This window comes from Alligator mississippiensis, chromosome 2, assembly GCF_030867095.1.
Source record: "Alligator mississippiensis isolate rAllMis1 chromosome 2, rAllMis1, whole genome shotgun sequence".
NCBI lineage: Eukaryota > Metazoa > Chordata > Crocodylia > Alligatoridae > Alligator > Alligator mississippiensis.
The window spans coordinates 251,970,088-251,992,174 of NC_081825.1; the positions used below are offsets into that span (position 1 = coordinate 251,970,088).

General features: G+C 45.7%; 1 protein-coding gene across 6 annotated transcripts in view; it reads right to left on the reverse strand.

Moving 5' to 3' along the window:
• The window catches only part of PRKD1 (protein kinase D1), a 279,741-nt gene that overhangs the window by 12,328 nt on the left and 245,326 nt on the right, over positions 1-22,087 (reverse strand). The gene's annotated exons all lie outside the window — the stretch shown is intronic.

Below are 22,087 nucleotides of genomic sequence, written 5' to 3' on the forward strand. Positions count from 1 at the left end.
TGTTTTCCCTCTTAAACCTAACTTTTTTAATTTGTATTCAATAATGCCTAGGACTATGATTCTCAACCAAGGTGCTATGAGATCCTTTCAGAGGTGGTTCAGGATGTCCCACAATGTTAGCACTGGTAGGTGTACAAATGTAATTCATAAAATCATGTGACCTGTTGTAGTCTATATAAGCTCTTTGTAACAGAAGAACTGCTCTATCATTTTTCCATAGTAAAAAATAAGAGTGAAAAATAGTAAGAGTTGAAATTTTCTATGGGGTGTCTCACATCTAAACATGTTGAGAATCATTGGCCTAGAAGTCAGAAACAAGGCCCGTTATACTAAGATCTGTGCAAAAATAGAACAGATCTCTGACCTGAATAGCTTACAGTCTTAGAATAATATGAAGTAGAAATAACTAAGGCAGCAAAAGTAAATGATTTATGCTGGAAATCACAGTAGATCAACCATTTAACCATTAAGTGTTTTTGTTGGCATTTTGCAGAGAATATGGTTTTGTTTCTCCTTAAAAATCTTGTTTCTAGATGTTTACTGAGGAGCTTTCTTAATGGAGAATGAAAACAAATATAAGTAAAAAAAAAAAAAAAAACAACTGCATTTTGCTAGAAAATGTAACAAATGGGCAATCAAGTTTGGAGTCACTGCCAGAATAGAGGCAGAAGTTAGTCTCCACAGCCCATAGGAGATAAGTGGAAAGGGATTTTAGGCTGTGAAAGTTCTTATGGATAAAGGTAAGTGGCTGTGTGATGTAGTGGAGAAGGGCGAGCCAATGGTTGGATATAAATGGGAAGAAGGATGGGGAGGAGATGATGCCCAAGTGATGACCCAGGGAATTGATTGTTGCAGTAAGCTGATGACTGGATATAAAGGGGGAAAAAACAGGAAGTAGTTCAGCCACTGTGGCTTTGATAAGTGGCACACAAAATGATAGGGTTCTCCAAGAGACTTTGTAACTGTAGGTTTGGAAAGGGAAGGCCAGATTTTACGGAAGTTCTGCAAGAAGAAATGGCAAGATTTGGATGTGGCTGAATGCGCAAGAGAGCGTGTTGACTCAGGAATGGCAACTAGGTTATGTTGTATAATACTTGCTGCTTGCTCCCGAGTGACCAGCTGTCATTTTGGGAAAGTACTGACTGTACTTCCTTACAGATAAGCAGCCGCCAGTACTAACTCGCAGATAAGCAGCCGCAGCCATTATGTATCTTGTCACGCTATTGCCGTAACTGTTGGGCACTCCCTCAAACCCGGGGGGAGACCACCATATAAGGGAACGAACAAAACAATAGAAGCTAATTGGCTCACGGGGACACTAGTAATTGTGTCAGTCTTATAAAACAACCAAGGAATCTGGAAGAGAACACTCCAGAGTCCAAGACTGAACGAGCAGGGTGGAATCTGGCCAATTCTTATCCCAGTCTCACGAACGCCCACTGATATCCAAAACCCAGGGTGACCCCTCTGTATCCCAAATGAGTGATCTCTCCCAGGGGAGCGAATAACTGCAGTATCTGTAACAGCTTTAAGAACACTGAGCCTCACTACCAACGTGAATACAAAAATAAAACTTTTTGCATTACGCTTTAAGTGCCAAGGGACTCTGCCTCTGTGTTATTACCTCCTTGTTCTCGGCCAGAGCGTTTAACTCCACCGCACGCGACATGGTGACGAGGATGGGATCCCTGAGACGAGAAGGGAAAACACGCAGACCCCTTAGTAAAGTATTGCCCGTGGGCCAACCATCAGCGGCCCCCGCCCACCGATGCAGACGGCCTCTGGGCCCACATTGCCTACCACCAGGTTGCACAGAACGGAAAGTTAGGGGGCTATTTGTCCATCCAGCCAACTGACACCCTCACGCACCAGCCCGGGGCAGTTAAGGAATGGGTGGTGTCCGGGCTCAGTCCCGCTGCGCTTGGGTGTCTCCTGTTGTGCCCCTCTGTCCTTTATCGGCCCCCCCCCAACATAGTGGCGGAGGTCGATCTTAGTCGGATCAAACCAATGGGTGGGGGCATCGACCGCACCCCGGAGAGATTTGCCTGGTGCATACAACACCTCAAGACAGGAGGAGGCTGTGATACCCCCCCCCCAACAAGTTCCGCTGTCCAGCTATCGTCCCGGGAGGGGCCGAAAATGAAATCCTAACTACCTTGAGGGAGAACCTAGAAGAGGAGGGCAAAAACTCCTCTAAGTGGGGCGGACAGAAGTGGGACAAGGGAAAAATGCTTAATGTCTTGTTTCGCTCGTTTGCCACGCTAATGAGACACGCCGTGAATCAAGTGAATTTGATACAAACGCTTACGAAGATGGCCGCCAACCATGCCGCAACCGCACCTAAACATGGCGCCGAGGCGGCAGCGCAGGGGTGGGGAGAAGAAGAGGCGGAGACCGTGAGTAATAAAGATCCGTCCCCCTCACCACAGGAGGCGTTCCCTGTGGTGTCAGCCCCTCCCTTCGAGGCAGAAACCCCGCCCCCCTACCCAGATGCCTTCCCCCCGAATAAATGCCCACTCGACAAAGGTGTCGACATGACCATTTCCCCTGTGCATGCCAATCCGGTTGCCATCGTCAAGGCCGTAGTAGACCCACAGGGGAACACCCTAACTACTACCACATACCGCTCTCGCACAAGGGGAGAACTACAAGACCTAGCGAAGGACACAAAAATTCAGCCAGGCGAGACCGCCGCCATCTGGATGGGGCGTTTGGTATTAGAATACGGGTCTGAAATAGTCAACCCTGAAGAGTGTGCGGCACTTATACAGCGGCCGGCTTGGAGCGGGGGAGCCTGTGCAGATGCGGATAGGCTATTCCAAAACCAGGACTGGCCCATACACCTGCTGGCGGCTGCCGTCCTGGAGCTCGTGGTCCGTGCCCATGCCTGGCATGCGAACCTGCCCCCTGCGCCCACACCCGCTCAACTGATTCCCGCTACAGCATAAAGAAGTTATTTGACTTGGGACACCACCCACAACCCTTTAAACCTTACCGGAGCAGAATCTAATTCTGACTGGCCTCACCGCTATTGTAGATATCCGGCGGAAGTCCCGGTAACTATCCAGTCTATAGAGTCGTGCGTGGAGCTATACAGAGGTTCCCATGCGCCTATGTTCTGGCTTCGACTGAGCCCATTAACTGGAGATCCTGTCGGAAATGTTTTAAGCTCCCTAGGGAAACTTACAAGCGTCCAGCAAGGACCGCCTGTGCAAAAAGTCGCTGCTGCCACCATGCACTGGTCAAATACACCAGATAAACCCCGCAAACCTCGAGACCCGGGACCACCGGAGCGATCTCCGGAAGAACGAGCCATGTTTGGGTTCCTTCTCAACGAAAGCGGCCTGACTAAGGCACAGATCCGCCATCTGGGGGACGTGGCCCAACGGGCCTGGGCGGAGAGACTGGGCTTTACATTCCGGTCAGGGGATGCCCAAGAAGTAAAAAATGAGTAGCGGCCGCCAAGACGGGCTACGCCGGTCGCGATCCCACAGATGACCGCCTGTACGCCACCTTTGACGTAAGTGCAACTTCTTCTCGCGCTATCCCCGTTCGGTTTCTCCTAGACACGGGCGCACAAGTTAACGTGCTACGTCCTGAAGTTCTCCACGTACGCACATCCAAGACTTTGTTCGTTAGGGGCCTTCACGCGACTTCAGCCACTACCATGGTAAAATTTTTCATCACACCCTATCCCCTCTATGCAGTCATGGGCGACCTTAACATCTTAGGTGTCCCGGCCATCAAAGCCCTAAAGCTAAAGCACGCCATTTTTTCGGCCCTCCCGCTAACCATTACTCCAACTACGAAACATCAACCACAAATGAGCGTCCCTATGGCATGGCGTTATCAACCCATCCCCACACGGCCAGTGCTATGGCCCAAAGTTGACGCACTACTACGGGGCTTAGAACAACAAGGGCGCATTCGGCCGGTCGATGCCTCGACCTACCTATCTGCTGGCTGGGGCATCCCCAAACCCAATAATCCAGACGATGCTTGTTTAGTCGTAGACTATCACCAAGCCAACCGCTGGTGTGTGCCATTCCAGCTTCGCACACAATTACAGAAATAATAGATGCTATAACAGCCGTTCAGCGCGAGGGAGAGTGGTTCGCGACCACCGCTGACTTAAAAGACATGTTTTATTCCATCCCTATAAGTGACCCACAAGGGATACTCAACATGTGTGTGGGAGGAAAGATGTACACCTGGGCGGTTTGCCCACAGGGGTACCGTAACGCCCACGTGCTGGCCACTGCGGCCATGGGAGAGACATTGCGCACTTTTGAGCCCCAACGCCTGCCCCACACTCACATATGGTACTATGTCGATGACATCATCATTCTTGGTGCTGATCATGCCAGCGTTCGGGCCACCACAAATTGCCTCAATCAGCATCTACAAGACGCGGGATGGACCGTGAATGCGACAAAGTCCCACCTTGAGCCCACAACAGACGTCACATTTCTGGGGGCTCGATTCTCCGGATCATTCCGTTGGGGAACCACGCATGGAACGGACGTCCCTCCGTTGGACCAGCACCCTGATACCCTAAAGGACTTTCAGGCCCTGCTTGGCCTCTTAAACTGGTTTCGCAACTTTCTCACACCCAATCACCTTCCTCTCTTACAACGCCTACAACAACAAATCTGAAAGAAGACTCCCCATCATTGTCCCTGGACACCCAAAGACCAACGCAACCTCATCACTTTATTCACCACAGTTCAGGAAACGAAGCTTCAGGCCCCGCTGATGGCCACGCGACTGACAATCTCAATACGATATACCACCGCTCACCTTTGGTTCACCACTTCCGCCTCGGATCAAAAACCTTTGGCTTTCGCAGGTCACAAAACCCTTCAATCGCATCAACATTGGTACGGGTGCCTGGGAAAAATTATGTTAGCCTCCCAAATGGCAGAACACTTAACCTCATCGCCAGTAACACTCCTTGGGACAGGGGCGAGCCTACTCGCCTCTCTCGACCCTTTTCAACCCCATCAGGAGTTCCAGGGGACTCTTAAAACTTGGACTGGCCTCGTTCTACGACATCAGTATTATTGGTCCGGTTGGGCCACTCTGACGCAGAGGGATCTCCCGACCCCGCCGCTGTAGACACACCCGCCAGACCTGTCTTATATGGTACAAAAACTCCAGCCTGGATGGCGGCTGACGGTACCACTCAAGGCGACGGCCGCTATGGATATTACTGCAAGCCGTGTTACGATGTCCACGTCATCTCATCCAATCTCGGTCCTAACTCAGCACAACAAAATGAACTGCTCGCTTTTTATAGCATTTTAGAACATTGCCTCAAATGTCACAACGGCACCCTCCCGGTACCGGTCATAGCCATCGACTCCGAGTATATTTACCGTATTGCCACAGGTGCCGCCGACCCCTCCGAGAATTCACTGCTTTGGGAGGACGTCTTCCAGATTCTTCACCACTTTGTTGTCCTCCCTATGCTCAAACATACCCGCTCGCATCGACCTGACACCGACCCAATACATGCCATTATTGATAAGTTATTGGCCACCAACTCTCAAAATGAGTTCATTGAAGCATGGCCAAAGGAGGTTCGAGCGGTTTCTACTGCTACAGCGGACTATAACCCTTTCTTATCCTGGCTTCACAAACACTGGGGTCACCCAGGGCCCCGAAAAGCCACACGCACTTGGCACGCCCAAGCACCAACAGGACCTGCACCCTCATTAAAAGATTGGCAAAATATCTCACGAGCCTGTATAGCTTGTGCCCAGAATAAACTGCATTCACATTGGCACCAATGGGGTACCTATGATCCTGCCCTCTTTTCCCCCGGAAAAACTTGGCAACTGGATCTCCTCAGACCCCTTCCAGGAGCCAAACCGCCAAACAAGGCCCTCGCTATAGTGGACCTTGTCTCCCGACAGCTCCTCGTTCTCCCCACTTGTCATTTGAATGCCCCTGCCATCATGACGTGCCTCATTCATGCATCTGCCCATTGGCAGGTGCCCCATGTCATTCACTCAGACGGCGGGCCCCCATTTACCTCCAAGGCACTGGACAACTTCGCCCGGGAGCACAACATACAATGGCATCATCACCTCCCTTATCATCCACAATCTAACGGGGTCATCGAGCGATACATTGGTCTTTACAAAGAACACCTTTGTCTTCAGGGAGGGGGCTCCTACAAAAATTGGACCAAACACTCCGACCTGGTCCTAACCACTCTTAATAGCGACAAACCCCTTTGGGAGGATTGCACCGCCCTTCCGCGGCCTCCCTGGACTCCCTGCTATGCGGCCACAGACCAAGTCTGGGTCTCTGTTCCTGTCGCAAATGATCGCCGGCCTGTCCCCGTTGCCGGGACAATCGTACAACCCGGTGATTTCCCTAATACTTACTTAATTTCTCTCCAAGCAGCCTCTCCCCCATGCAACGTCTTGGCACACCACAATCGGCTAAGTCATCGTACAGACCTGTCTCCTGTGGCTCCCTAACCTCTGTTCGTAGCTATTATGTTTTTCAGGTCCGTCAACATGGCATCCTCTATACCTCTGCACGTGTGGTGTATCCTGTTATTCTCGACCAACTGGGCCTCTGACCCACAACAAATGCCGTCCGACCCACAACATGGACGAGACGCCAGCCCACCGCTGTTGACCAACACCGTCTTACTTATGTTGTCTGTTTGGGCTGAGACCCTCGGGACCACCACTAACCGCTCTAGTCTTACCGCATGTCTCCGTCTCCCCCTTTCTGTTTCTGATCCAGTGCTGACCCCCTATCTTGAACCACTCGACGTTCCAGCCTGGTTCCGGGATAGATCCAAAGATAATCCCCCGTCCATTACTGTTTACTACGACTGGGGGTCCCACAAGTGGGTTCCCAGAAACACAACCTGTACTTGGCCACCAGATATTACATTCGCCCACCTGAACACGACCACACGTAATCGTATGTCCACGTCCACCGATCACCTGGCAAGTGGTACCGTGACAGGTGATACCATCTCAATTTTCTGTTCTTAAATCCCGTGGGGCATAAACCCTCGGGGTATGAGTTGGTCCAGGCCTGAAAATTCTTTAACTTGGAACCCACAAAGCTTGACTCCCCCTTGGTATCTTGCGCTCCCACCTTGTACTGCACCTTGCGCCAATTGTTCGAATGCTTGTCCGCTCAAACTTGGCCCTGTCCCTCAAGTTACCCTTTCGTCTTTTTGCAGACCCCCATCTCTGGTTACCTGGAGCGCGTCTTTAGCCATCAACATGTCTGCAAACTTAACATGGCATTCTTTTTTTTACCCGCAGTTTTACGCACAGCATTGATGAGTTCGGCTTGTCATGGCACAAAACTTGTCCCTGATAAACCTCCACGAGCTTGGGAAGCGTATTCCTTTTCGGGAGACAGACAAGATCATTTGTTCATGCCAGACGGAGGGAGTTACGGGTTCTTAAATAGGCCTCATTGTGTAAACTTGTGCAAAATACTTCTAGATAATGTTAACATGTAAATTGCACTACAATGTACAAAATGAAAAAGAAAAAGAATTCAGTCAAATCACACCACTTTTCCTTGGAATACTCAGAAGCACATTTTCTCATAACTGCTTCCCTCCAAATTTCTTTCCGAATATTTCTGTTCTATAAACTATTAAAAACCTTTTTCTAATGAGAAAATTCTATTTTCTCTTTTTTGAATGCTCAAATTACTTAATTGTTTTTGGTCAAAGATTTTCCAAATGGTAAGTCACTGTAATCGGATACTAAACAAATGACATTTCAAACAAAAGGGTGAAAAATTAAGATTGTTACAAGCAAGTGAGGGTAGGACTCAGAAGAAAAACACTTAAAAAATTGGTGATTGTTATTACTCCAGCTGTAGTGCTATTCTTTTTCCTACATTTTTTTGCTACCCTCTGCATTCCAGTTTCCAAATCAGTATGCTGTTGCTTGGCAATCCTAGGAAGCACATCTACAAAGCAGGGCCAAACATTAACTAAAAGCGAGAGAGCAACCAACACTATATTATTCTCTCTACTTCATGAACTATCAATTAATTTCAGTGTAATCTGACCATAAGAAATTAACTCTCTACTTCTAATTCCAATTTGATTTCTATTAAAAACATAGAAAACATGTTGCTCTTTATTACCAGCCCTTTTCATAACAGACGCGTAGCACTTTAAATAGTCTGCTTTTATTAATCACTGCTTTATTAATTCTATTTCTTAACATAAAAATTATGTCTTCAATTACTGGCAAAATGGATACTTCATAATAGAATCCACTGATCCAAACTAAAAAGTGAGGTACACAAATGAAAAAGAACTTGATATTTCAAAAGGCACAGGACGCAGCACACAGAATTCTGTTTTCTGTTACATAGCAAAGCAATTTAGGCATGTAAATGGCATTTTAAAGCACTTATGCACCATTTGCAATTCTATTACCCATGCAGCATAGATGCATAAATATCAACAGGGCTACTGAGCCTGTGTAGCAGGTTAAGTACTGGCCAGGCAGGTATCCAGCTCTGTGTATACACTGAATGCATGCAAGTCTCAACATTTTTTACCTACCAAAAATCCCTAACTAGCATGTGTTAAACGCCAGAGGAAAAGTCTCTTGTGTTTTACCTCGTGTATTAAATAAATGAATGAATCCTGAGCAGTTACCAAGAAGAAGGGAGACCTCAGGTTCTAGATGACATTCACCCAGAGGGGTTTTCAACTTGCTGTCCGATTTCCTAGCTTAGTGTCTGAACCAGCAGGCCATTATTCAGGCATTAGTGACTTGTTTTTCCAACCCTCCATCTGAAGTTGGTCCACTGGGCAGTTAGATAGAGGAAGCAGGAGATTTGCAGCCAGGAAGAAATGGACAAGCTAGAGAATGTACAATAGCTCGGGCCACTGATAGACATTCATTTAAAAGCATGATAAGAGCTGACCTGTAATCCAAACAATAGTACCTCCTGGCATGCCATACATGAATGTTAGGACTTATGACTTTGGGACTGGACATCAGATCCAAATCAGAATCCTGGGCTCCCTCCTGCAATGGCAAGTTAAATGCTGGGTGCCCAATAATCAGAGGATTGTCAGCTGGTTCTGGCACTGTACTGGAGTTCGAGCTGGTCCCAGGGTGGCCCCTGACTGCCAACAATCAGCTGATCATCAGCTGGCTCCAAAGGATTTGAGCCCTAGTGTAGCCCTGGATCACCTGATTGTTGGCAACCGGGAATCACACTGGAGGTGGTTGAAGATCTCAGTGTGGTTCTAAATTTGACACACATTCAGTTCAAGGTATGATGGAAACCAACCACAAAAATATTACACATTTTCCCCTTGATTTCCCTTTTTGTGGTACCATTAATTCCCTGAACAAGTGGTCAGATTACTCTTTAAAAGGTGATCCTACAGACTAATTGAGGCTTAGGGGTTGTATCTTCCAGGGGCACTGGTGACATGGATGCTATGCTATGAAGGTTTAATAACTTGCTGTCAGCTGGTGAAGAAAATGGTGGATTCTCACTAAAGGAAATGTTATCTGTTAATCTACAAGCAGGTCATTATCTCACCTCTGAATCTCAAGATCATCTGAGCTTCCATATGAGGAGAGACTAAAGAGGCTAGTCCTATTCAATTTGCAAAAGAGATGCTCGAGGGATGGCATGATAAATGGTGTAGAGAAAGTAAATGGGGATTTATTATTTACTATCTCTCAGGAGCTAAGGGTCATACAATGAAACTTGTAGGTCATAAATTCAAAACTAACAAAAAGAAGCAGTTTTTCACACAGCATGTAATTAAAATGTGGAACTCATGGCCACAAGATGTTGTGGAAGCTGAGAGTTTAACCAGATTCAAAAAGGGATTGGACAAATTCCTGGAGAAAAGTTGCATCAGTAGCTATTGAACGTGGGAGTTAGATGTACATAAAGCCTCTGAATCAAAACTTCCTATACTTTAAATTCTGGAGTTTCAAGTGGGAGACGAACAAGGAAAGAACCCTGGTCAGACCCTGTTCATTCTTTCTTCCAGCATTGACTGTTTGGCACTGTGTGAAACAAGATAATGAGCAAGATGGACCTATGGTCTGACTCAATAATGGCAGTTCTTACCCTTACTCAGAAATGGAAAGGCCCTCAGCTTTGATTTTCTTCCCCCTGAAAACTTCAAGGAACTAACTGACTAGTGTTATCCAACTTTGATGAAAAAAATTAATATAACATAGAAGGCATTGATCCAAAGGTAAGAAACAAGAAGGTAAGAAACAATGGGCCCCTTGGGACTTGGAGCGGGGGGGGGCAGCAAAGGCACCAGTTGCAGGGCTCAAGTGCCTATATACTAATGCTAGGAGCATGGGGAACAAGCAGGATGAATTAGCGCTCCTGCTTGCACTAAACACCTATGACTTAGTGGGGCTAACAGAGACCTGGTGGGATTCATCCCATGACTGGGCGGTACATATGGAGGGCTATAGATTGTATAGAAAGGACAGGTCGGGGAAGAAAAGGGGGGGGGGGGTTTGCACTTTATGTCAGTGAGCAATATACATCAACCCTCATCAAGACAGAATCCGAGGTTGAGGAAGTAGAAGGATTGTGGGTTAGGCTACATGGGGGGCAAGGAGAAAGGGATTTGGTGGTAGGGGTCTGCTACAGACTCCCACACCAAGGGGAAGAAATAGATGCGGGGCTCCTGAGGCAACTCTCGGAGACCATAAAAGCTAAAGAGGCGGTAGTCATGGGGGACCTAAACTACCCGGACATCTGCTGGGAGACGCAGACAGCAAGGTCCCATCGCTCATGCAGGTTTCTAACCTGTATACAGGACCTCCACCTGACACAGGAGGTGCATGGTCCCACTAGGGGGAATGCCATACTGGATCTGGTATTGGCAACAGGAGATGACATGATAGGGGACCTCCAGATCGGTAGCCATTTGGGAGACAGTGATCACCTAATAATAGAATACACCATAAGACGTCGAGTGGGTAAGGTAACTAGTAGGGTGAAAGTGCTAGACTTTAGGAAAGCTGATCTCAATGCACTCAGGCGATTAGTCAAGGACGCACTGCAGAGTAGGAGTTTTGAAGGGATGGGAGCCCAAGAAGGGTGGTTGTGCCTAAAGGAAATGATCCTTCGGGCACAAAGCAAGACAATCCCCGAGCGAGGCAAAAGAGGGATAGGGGCCAGGAGGCTTCCATGGCTGACCAGAGAAACCCAGGGCAGCCTAAGGGCCAAAAGGGGAGCACATAAAAAGTGGAAACAGGGTGAGATCACTAAAGATGAATATACCTCCTCTGCTCGTGCTTGTAGGGAGGCAGTTAGGCGGGCCAAAGCTACCATGGAGCTGAGGATGGCAACCCAAGTAAAAGACAACAAGAAATTGTTTTTTAGATATATTGGGAGTAAAAGGAAGGCCCAGGGAGGAATAGGACCGCTGCTAAATGGGCAGAAACAATTGGTGACAGATAGGGGGGACAAGGCTGAACTCCTCAACGAGTTCTTTGCCTCAGTGTTCCTAAGTGAGGGGCACGACAAGTCTCTCACTGGGGTTGTAGAGAGGCAGCAGCAAGGCGCCAGACTTCCATACGTAGATCCTGAGGTGGTGCAGAGTCATTTGGAAGAACTGGATGCCTTTAAATCTTCAGGCCCGGATGGGCTCCATCCGAGGGTGCTGAAGGCACTGGCCGACATCATTGCAGAGCCACTGGCAGGAATATTCGAACACTCGTGGCGCACGGGCCAAGTCCCGGAGGACTGGAAAAGGGCTAACGTGGTCCCCATTTTCAAAAAGGGGAGGAAGGAGGACCCGGGCAACTATAGGCCAGTCTCATCTCCATCCTTGGTAAAGTCTTTGAAAAAATTATCAAGGCTCACATTTGTGAGAGCCCGGCAGGGCAAATTATGCTGAGGGGAAACCAGCACGGGTTTGTGGCGGGCAGATCGTGCCTGACCAACCTAGTCTCTTTCTATGACCAGGTTACGAAACGCCTGGACACAGGAGGAGGGGTGGATGTCGTATACTTAGACTTCAGGAAGGCCTTCGATACGGTATCCCACCCCATACTGGTGAACAAGTTAAGAGGCTGTGATGTGGATGACTGCACAGTCCGGTGGGTGGCAAATTGGCTAGAGGGTCGCACCCAAAGAGTCGTGGTAGATGGGTCGGTCTCGACCTGGAAAGGTGTGGGCAGTGGGGTCCCGCAGGGCTCGGTCCTTGGACCGATACTCTTTAATGTCTTCATCAGCGACTTGGACGAGGGAGTCAAATGTACTCTGTCCAAGTTTGCAGATGACACAAAGCTATGGGGAGAAGTGGACACGCCGGAGGGCAGGGAACAGTTGCAGGCAGACCTGGATAGGCTGGACAAGTGGGCAGAAAACAACAGGATGCAGTTCAACAAGGAGAAATGCAAAGTGCTGCACCGAGGGAGGAAAAATGTCCAGCACACCTACAGCCTAGGGAATGACCTGCTGGGTGGCACGGAGGTGGAAAGGGATCTTGGAGTCCTAGTGGACTCCAAGATGAACATGAGCCGGCAGTGTGATGAAGCCATCAGAAAAGCCAATGGCACTTTATCGTGCATCAGCAGATGCATGACGAATAGGTCCAGGGAGGTGACACTTCCCCTTTATAGGGCGCTGGTCAGACCGCAGTTGGAGTACTGCGTGCAATTCTGGGCGCCACACTTCAAGAAGGATGTGGATAACCTGGAGAGGGTCCAGAGAAGGGCAACTTGTATGGTCAAGGGCCTGCAGACCAAGCCCTACGAGGAGAGACTAGAGAAACTGGATCTTTTCTGCCTCCGCAAGAGAAGGTTGAGAGGCGACCTTGTGGCTGCCTATAAGTTCATCACGGGGGCACAGAAGGGAATTGGTGAGGATTTATTCACCAAGGCACCCCTGGGGGTTACAAGAAACAATGGCCACAAGCTAGCAGAGAGCAGATTTAGACTGAACATTAGGAAGAACTTCTTCACAGTTCGAGTGGCCAAGGTCTGGAACGGGCTCCCAAGGGAGGTGGTGCTCTCCCCTACCCTGGGGGTCTTCAAGAGGAGGTTAGATGAGTATCTAGCTGGGGTCATCTAGACCCAGCACTCTTTCCTGCTTATGCAGGGGGTCGGACTCGATGATCTATTGAGGTCCCTTCCGACCCTAACATCTATGAATCTATGAAAGCACTGAAAAGATAATATAAGAGTCCCAATATTAAAAAGAAAAAGTGATGACTGATCCTTTATAATATCACACATTAGTTTTATGTGTACTCCTACCAAAATTCTTGGGAGATACTTACTTAATTTTTCATTTTAAGGCATGGATTTCTAAAAAATAATATTTTGGGAGAAGATCAGCCTTGTCTTAGAGAAGGCTATTCCTGAATAGACCATTTCTTGAGGTTGCAGCACTACTTAGGATCTAAATATGTAAAAAAAGACAATCTTTTGTATATAGCCTTCACACATTTAAGGGGCAGGAGGCAGGGTAGAGGTGGTTGACTCCATACACAGATTAAAATTATGGAAGAAACTGGCTATAACATCAATGGATAAAGCTGTCTTGCAATTAATCATTACTTACTATTTAAATACAGTATCTAGCATACAGCATTGTGAAATAGTTGGAAAACCTATTGGAGAGGGCACCATCAAAGATGGGTATGATAATGATGGTATTTGCTCTACTACTTTTAAATTTATTCCTGAATGATCTAAAAAAGTGCTAATACAGAATCAACTCCATGAACCCATGATATTGAATGACCTTATCCCTGTCTTCCTTTATGAAGATGATGCGTTAACAATGTCTCCAAAGATTACTAGATGCTTTTCAGCACTTTCTACCCTTCTTTTTTGTGTCCTTGTGGCAAGGTATTTAGCAGAATTTGCAGATTTGTTGGAATCCAACATGGTCGTGCAGTGAGCGCTTTGCTGCTCAAACCTGCAAGTTCTGGGCTGTAATCGTGGGCTGTTGCACCTCTTATGGCTTAAAAATCATCACATCTACATTTTAAGGTATTACTTTTGGGGGGATGGAAGGAGGAACCAAGTTTGGTTTATACAGATGAAACCACAAGTGTGTCTTATTTTATATACTGTATTTACCTAATTAAACAACGAGATTCCCCCCCACTCCCCGCTATTTAACACAGCAGGGAAAAAAAACCCCTTGTCTTACAATCAGGGGGGGAGGGGGGGACAGGGAGCTGCTGCAGCTCTGGCTCTGGTCTCAATCCCTGACTCCCCTTTCTCACACTGCCTGCAGTAGTTGGGGCGGGGGGTGAATTTTAAGACAACCCTCCAATAATTAGATTCTATACATGACAAATTATAATAAATGTATAAATTTTCTGTGTATAGAATCTAACTATTGCGGGGGGGGGTCTTAAATTTAGGGTTCTCTTAGATTCAGGAAAATGCAGTACCTTGGAATCTATTTTAGCAAAAATCTGGGCTGGAATAAGCACACTGAAAATGTAAATGCTAGAGCAAAACAATCCTTGAGTGGAGTTTTATCCTTTTACAAGAAGACGGGCAGAAGAGCAGTTCTGGCAGTACTAAAGGTCTGTAGATTGAAGGTAAAGTATGGAGCAGCACTTCAGGATATTGACCCTATGGTCCACCCAAAAACGTAAAAAAAATTCTAATTACTTTTTAAGGCAACTTTTATCTCTACCTAATTTTATGAAGGGGGCATATGCTCTGTAACTGGACTGATAAATGTGAATACCTTATCTAAATTAAGAACACCAAACTATTGGATAAAAATCAGATCTTTTAGACCTACCCAATACCCTAAGCGCATTCTTGAAGCCTCTCTTTTGCTTAATAAACCCATAATTGAATAGTTAGACAACACTTATATTCTCCTCCAGATAAATGACCTGGGAAATGTACTGAAAGTCATTGACCCAGAATTTCCCCTATACTTAAAACAAGACAGACATTTAAGAATTAAAGATGCCAGCATGCAGACTGTGCAGTAGACTGTCTTGAATTTCCCATTTTTTAAGATTAATAACGTACTTATTTCACTAAGCACTGCCTATGGTGCAAGGCCACAGACAAGAGGCCATTACTTGATTGAGATTCACTCTAGTGAGATATGCAGTTACATAACATTATTTTATTATATATCATTTTATGGCTCATTTTAATTTACAGCTTTTTCCAAAACAATAAAATAAATTGCAACTACTGCTGCTATAAAGGAGCCTAAGTCCCCTTTCTCTTGATGTAACAGCAATTTCTTCACTTCTCTGTGTTTAACAAATATTAAATGCAAAGTGCAGTGGTTCAGTTTTAAGAAGAGGCCTAATCCATGGCCTGGTAGCTAGCAAACTGTGCAGGGATATGCAGATCCAAACCCCTTTGTGGTAGGGCAGGGGGAGGTGGAGGACCTAGAACCTCAGTCCCCTGAGTAGCCTAACCACTTAGCTACTGCGACTAAAATATAGGGATACCATCCTCATTTTTGGCAAGGTTCTTTGGGTAGATGTGACATCTTTTATTAAACCATCTGAGTAGTTGGGGGAAAAAAGCTTTCAAGCGCAGTCACCCTTTGTCAAGCATAGGGAGTCTCTGCTGCTCCCTATGCCTGACAAAAGGTGAATGAATGCACCTAAAAGCGCCCAAAATAGAATAGTGCAAAAATGCTACTTATATATTGAGAAAATTGTCATTTAGGTTTGTAAAGTGAACTTGCTATATATCACCAAGCTCTTGCTAAATATATCGAGTAGGGCTGTGCGAAGCTTTGGTCCCTGATTCAATTCGGCCTGGTTCTGTAGCTGAATCTCTGAATCCAAATAGAATTGGAGGACCCTTTAATCTCTCTGAATTGAATTGGAACCCTTCAAATCAATTTGGACATAGACACAGCTTTAAATATTTTTTCTACATACCTCTAAGTAGCAGGGACTCGTGAATGCTGAGATGCTGGGGCACAGTGAGTGTCCCACAGGAGTGCAGGGGACTCCCCAGCATGCTTGCCAGCAGAGCTGAAAGTGGACCAGAAGCACTTTTGGTCCACTTCTGGGTCCGCTGTGGAGCATGCAAGGGGGGCCCCCCTGGCTTGGTGACTGGTGCCTCCTGGGTCTGGGGGTGGTACCTGGGGTCCCCCCACAGCCAATCACTGAGCCAAGGAGGTGCGGGGGGGAGCCCAGGGCACTCCCCAGCAGACCTGGAAGTAGACTGGAAGTACTTCCGATCCACCTCCGGGTTTGCTGCCAAGCACATGGAGGCCCCTTCACCCCCCCCGCACTCCTGTGGGACGCTCCATCTGTCCCAGCATTGCAGTGTTCATGAGCTGCATCTGCTACTTCAAGGTATGTAGAAAAAACTTTTAAAGCTGCGTCTATGCCCGAATTGCTGATTCTCCAAATCGGCATCAAATCTTCAGATTTGGATTTAGCTGAATCGAATCGGGGACAGTGATCCGAATCAACTAAGTGAATCTCTGTCCCTGATTCAGGATGAATCTGAACCAAATAGGGCCTGCTTCACACACCCCTAATATCCAATAGGTAAGAAGACCTTTCAGTAGAAAATTATTTTTCAGCATGTCCATATTCTAAAGTCTTAACACGATATGTAATTCCTTCTATTGGCATTCATTCACTCAGTTTCCATTGCTCTCCACATCATAATGAGCAATAGTTGATGGTGGCAAAGAGGTAATAGCCATGAAGCCCAATGTCAAAATAGCTCACCATATCTAAATGGTACATTGTCACAGGACTGGACCATTTATATTTGGCAAACCTAAAGCATAATAAACTTCAATATGAATTCTCACAAAAAGTGGTACAACGGTGCTAATTTGATGCTGCATAGTCAAACTTGGTCCTGCAAAAATAGGGACAATTTTCTTGATCTGGGAACTCAGAAGGAATGTTGAGTATAGCTGTCATTTTGGGTGTAGTTGTCATTTTTAACATGTTAACAACTGTTTAACACCCATTAATTAGCAAGGAAGGAAGAAAGGAGGGAGATGTTGGGTATTGAGCTCTTCAATCTGGCTCCCAGTGAAGATGTGCATTTTAGACATTTTTTGGATACTTGGGAAGCATGGACTTTGTGGTCTCTCAGTTTAGATTAGTAGCTGTGTGACCTGTTGTCAAAATGGCTAACAGCTCTTTTAAAAGGCCCAATGATATTACAACGTAAAAAATGGTTTTAGTCCTTTTCACTAAACTTACTTTTTATCTACTTCAGCAATTCATTCATCTGGGATCGTGTCACATACAAAATCAATGCTGCAATGCCAAGTTTGTGGAGATAGTGCAAAATGTTTGTTTCAAAAGCCATAAAGTTACAGGCAAGTTCATACAGATATTTGTATTAATTTTATATTTTCCAAATAACTTGATTTAATCTGACAGTAAATCTTTACTTTCAGCTGGATCACTACCCTAGCTGATCTCTGATCAGTGTTCTTTCTTACAGGCATAACATATCTTAAAGTCTATGGACAAAAGTTACACACAAACTGGTATAAAGTGACTGGAAACTGGTTCAAATCTGCAACACAACAGAAGTTCAGTGTACATAAACTGCTTTGAAAATGGCCAAAACAGGTTTAAGATGAACCTGGATGGAATATAGTATTAGATTTTAACCTAAATCAGTTAATTGGTTTATTGAACTTCTGTCCCAGATCCCTTCCAGATTCAAGTTAACTCAGTCCCCCAGCATCCCAGGATGCTTTTCACTTCCCCCACATATACCCCTCACAAGGTGGGTTGGCTAGCCTTGGCCCAAACTGTCTGCTCCAGCCAAGCAGGGAGGCATGCTCTAGCTCCCCCCACCCCAAGCTTCTGGACTGGGCCACTACAGGCATGTGGCTGCATTTCTGATATCAAAAGTGAATATCTGTTCACTTTCTTATTGGTTCAATCTACGCAGCTTAGACTAACCTAAGAAGATTGAATTGATTCAATTGTGCTTTTTGAGTGTCTGTACTTAGCCAAAGAGAGCTTTTACCATGAGAGCATAGCATTGTTTTCTTTCAATCTACTAAATAGATGCAAATAAATCTCGCAGTATCTTGAAGATTTAGTATTTATGACTTGTGAATCCTGTTGCAGCTTTATGTCCTGCAGTTAACACATTATCTCCCTTACAATTTTGAGTGATTTATTGCTCTTAATTCTCATCTCCAATATTTTGCAGGTAAATCGTATAATAAAATGCAGATAAAACCTATCTTCTGAGTGGATGAACTGTCACCCTCTGAAAGTATATGTAGATGTCTCCATCCATTTTATTATTATTTTAAGGTGACAGCTGTATATAGCAGAATGTCATCTCTGTTTGCCATCTTCTTTTGGAAAGTATTACATAATAAGATGTAGAATAAGATGCTATTCAATTTGGATGAGGTGCATGTACAAAATTAATAGTAACAGTTTTTATAAAGTAAAACTACAGTGGGGTAGGTCAGAAGTGTTCAGCCCCAAGCCCGTGGGCCAAATGCAGCTGATTTTTGGGTCCTAGCTTTGGAACTGGGAGACAGTTCAAGACTCTGGTCAGATACTACTATATTTAGATCACAGTAAGCATTAACTTCTGACTGCTCAGAAAACTTTCTACATCATATCAATTCTTATTATAATTTAAATATAAAACAGTCTTTAGAACACACCAGACTAGAATTGGTCCCAGAAAGTATGAAAATGTATTGAAATTTACTAAAGTTCACAGGTAGGATTTAGATACTGCCAGGTGAGAAATACACACCTGCAGTAAAATCAAATTTCCCTGTCTCAAAATTTAGGGCTCCTCACACATGGGTTTTGGTTCTGCTCATCTCTCCTACTTATTAGGCTTGTGCAAATAGGCAACTATTGGATTCAGATTTAGCTGATTCAATTCAGAGATTCGAATCACTTTTCAGCCAAATTGATTTAGAAAAGATTCAGAGATTTGGCCATAGGGTATGATAGGGAATCAATTAAATATCTATACTTTTGTTGGTTTTAGGCTGATTTGCATGAAACTTAGAGGAGTGGTAGCCTCTGCTGAGGGCATGAAGCCTGCCATGTTTCAAGGAGATAAGTGCAGGGGTTTCTGGGAAACTGCACCTCAAGCTGCTGACAAGCAAAACTCATGACGTAGGTGACACTGTGTTAAGGCACAGGGGGGTGAAAACTGCAGGCCTGCTAGCCCCTGCTGAGGCCACAAAGCCTGCCAGCTATCAAGGAGATAGGTACAAGGGCAGTTTGGGTTCTGGTGACCTGCACCTCTGGCTGCCGGCAGGCAAAACTCGTGACATGGGTGCTTATGGGACTGTGTGTGTGTTCAGGTGCACCCTTCCTGGTGCTGGGCTTCCAAGGCATATGTAGCAGTGCACCTGCAACCTTGCACCTATCTCCTTGAAACTTTGCAGGCTTTGTGGCCTGAGCAAGAGCTACCACCCCTGAAGTTTTTACCTCACCGTGGCTTACACACACACACACACACACACACACACACACACACACACGACAAGAGTTTTGCTTGTCGGAAGCTTGAGGTGCAGTTTCCCAGAAACCCCTGCACTTATAATCTTGGAACTTGTCAGGCTTCATGCCCTCAGCAGAGGCTACCAACCCTGCAAGTTGCATCCAAATCAGCCAAAAACCAACAAAGTTATAGCTATTTCATTTATTTTTTTTTCCCATTATACCCTATGGCCAAATCTCCAAATCTTTTTCAAATCAATTTGGAAAGCCTAAAGCTTCTCGTGATTCGATTTGGATTTGTAGATTCAGGCTCTGAATTGTCCAAATCCTCTCCGAATCTGAATCATGATCTGAAGCTTTGCACAGCCCTACTATTATTAAGAAATCAAACATTGGAAGAAACCCAAAATAGCCACAAAAAGAAGGGATTTAAGAAATAAATCTTAAAAGATTAAATTTAAAGCAATGGGTTCCCTGCCCCCCTTACACATAAGATGCTCAAATGCTGCTTTTGGAGCAAAATAACAAGTTATCCTAACTAAGACTGTGTGTCTAGAGACGACAAAGATAACACCCCAGCAGGTGGCTTTTCAATAAGTGCTTCTACAGAATTTTAACATGTGAATTTAGAAATTGATCTTCTGTCTATGACAGTATGGGCCTGTGGGAAACAATTTCCTGTTGCCTTTTTGTGTTTATTGCTATCTCCTTATCTCTCTCATACCAGATATAGTATTGTGGACAACACAGATTCAATCACAATATATAATATCAAAAGTTGTGGGAGATTGTGGCAGATTTCTGTATTTATTTTTCTAGAGTAGCAGCAATTTTCAAGTAGTTTTTCAGTTGATCTTATCCAACTTTATGCTGTCATTGTAATACTGATACAGACAATAAATACACTTAAATAGCATCTTTCACTTGAGTGTTTCAGAGTACTATATAAACTATTAATTATGTATAAAGGCAGTCCTGTATTATAAACATCTTAAACATACAAGCCGGAGCAGTGACTTGTCTTACAACTCAGAGACCAAGTCAACAATAAAACCAAAGTCCTGATTTAAAGTACTTTTCTAACCTGTATAGGAACACTTTCCAGAATAATGACAATTTTACTGATTTAATTCTTCTATTATATATTATAAATTATAGATAAATTAGGATGTCATTATCTCTGTTGGCTTTTTTATTCTGACACAAATTAAGGAAGCTTGAAAAAAAGATGAATGTTTCATAGTTGGTAGGGTCAGAAGGGACCTAAGCAGATCATTAAGTCTGACCCCCTGCCATGGGCAGGAAAGGATACTGGGGTCAAACGACCCCAGCTAGGTGTCTATATAGCCTCCTTTTGAAGACCCCCAGGGTAGGAGCGAGCACCACTTCCCTTGGAAGTTGGGTCTAGCTCCTAGCTGCCTTGACTGTGAAGTAGTGCCTCCTGATATCTAGCCTGAATCTACTGTCAGTCAACTTATGGCCATTATTCCTTGTTACTCCTGGTAGTGCTTGGGGGAACAGGGACACTCCCATTGCCTGCTGGTCTCCCTTGGTGAGTTCATAGATGGCCACCAAATCCCGTCTCAACCTTCTCTTGTGGAGGCTGAACAGGTTTAGGTCCCATAGCCTCCCCTCGTAGGGCCTGCCTTGCAGCACCCTGATCATGCGGGTGGCCCTCCTCTGGACCCTCTCCATGTTGTCCACATCCCTCCTGAAGTGCGGCGCCCAGAACTGGACACAGTCCTCCAACTGTGGCCTGACCAATGTCGCATAGAGGGGGAGGATCACCTCCTTGGACCGGCTCGTGATGCATCTATGGATGCATGACAAGGTGTGGTTAGCCTTCCTGACCGCATCCCCACATTCATAGATTCATAGATGTTAGGGTCGGAAGGGACCTCAATAGAACATCGAGTCTGACCCCCTGCATAGGCAGGAAAGAGTGCTGGGTCTAGATGATCCCAGCTAGACGCCTATCTAACCTCCTCTTGAAGACCACCAGGGTAGGGGAGAGCACCACCTCCCTTGGGAGCCCATTCCAGACCTTGGCCACTCTGTGAAGTTCTTCCTAATGTCCAGTCTAAATCTGCTCTCTGCTAGCTTGTGCCCATTATTTCTTGTAACCCCCACGGGCGCCTTGGTGAATAAAAACTCACCGATTCCCTTCTGTGCCCCCGTAATGAACTTATAGGCAGCCACAAGGTCACTTCTCAACCTTCTCTTGCGGAGGCTAAAAAGGTCCAGGTTCTCTAGTCTCTCCTCATAGGGCTTGGTCTGCAAGCCCTTAACCATACAAGTGGCCCTTCTCTGGACCCTCTCCAGGTTATCCACATCTCTCTTGAAGTGTGGTGCCCAGAATTGCATGCAGTACTCCAATTGCAGTCTGACCAGCACCCGATAGATGGGAAGTATCACCTCCTTGGATCTATTCATCATGCATCTGCTGATGCACGATAAAGTGCCATTAGCTTTTTTGATGGCTTCATCACACTGCTGACTCATGTTCATCTTGGAGTCCGCTAGGACTCCAAGATCCCTTTCCACTTCCGTGCCTCCAAACAGGTCATTCCCTAGGCAGTAGGTATGCTGGACATTTTTCCTCCCTCGGTGCAGCACTTTGCATTTCTCCTTTTTGAATTGCAT